This window comes from Sinocyclocheilus anshuiensis, unplaced genomic scaffold (assembly GCF_001515605.1).
Source record: "Sinocyclocheilus anshuiensis isolate Anshui unplaced genomic scaffold, SAMN03320099.WGS_v1.1 scaffold1877, whole genome shotgun sequence".
Lineage (NCBI taxonomy): Eukaryota > Metazoa > Chordata > Actinopteri > Cypriniformes > Cyprinidae > Sinocyclocheilus > Sinocyclocheilus anshuiensis.
Genome location: NW_015540967.1, coordinates 299,967 through 300,736, shown reverse-complemented (window position 1 = coordinate 300,736; position 770 = coordinate 299,967). Strand labels below are relative to the sequence as shown.

Below are 770 nucleotides of genomic sequence, written 5' to 3'. Positions count from 1 at the left end.
ATACTTTGGTAATAAATATATGCTTAGTTACACTTTTAAGGAATATGCTAAACACAAGCACACTATTAGTATATTTCTAAAAAGTATAGGAGAAATACTACGTTAATAAATATATTTTTAGTTACACTTTTAAGGAATATGCTAAACACAAGCACTTTTAGTGACTTTTTAGTGTATTTACAGAAAACATACTTATGTTACCCTTACTTATTATGTCTACTATGTCTACTTTCTGTAAGAACATAACAAAATGATTACACTTTTAGTGGGGTTTTAATGTAGCAGTAGGCCCAGTAGGCCTACACATGGTTATATTTTAAATATTTATGTATTTATAATTTTAATACTTGGAAAAGTACAATATTTTGAAAAACATTTTTAACATTTACAATATACAAACGTTTGTCAACTTATTAAGCATTGCGATATTTAAAATATGTTGTTTAATATGTTGTTCAGTTTTACTTAAAAGGTTATGCTACTTTGGTTGATTAGGCTGTTGTTCATTACGATACATTAATTGTAATAAGCTAGGTGTTTATAAATTTGTTCAAGCTTGACGCCTTTATTTTCTAATATATATTTCTGAAACTCCCACAAAGATTTCAACATCATATATGAAAAAAACAAACAAACTTGCGTTTACTTTCAAATACTTTAAAATTAAATTCAAACAACCCACTGACTAAACCTGATTGGTTCCAGAGCCATTGAACGGCTCTGATTGGTTCGTATGATAATGAGCTCACCCCAGAGAGCTTCGTATATAA

The 770-nt window shown here is 28.2% G+C and overlaps 1 protein-coding gene across 3 annotated transcripts in view; it reads right to left on the bottom strand.

Annotated features, from left to right (window-relative positions):
- The window catches only part of cdc42ep1a (CDC42 effector protein (Rho GTPase binding) 1a), an 11,884-nt gene that overhangs the window by 10,200 nt on the left and 914 nt on the right, over positions 1 to 770 (bottom strand). The window lies entirely within an intron of this gene.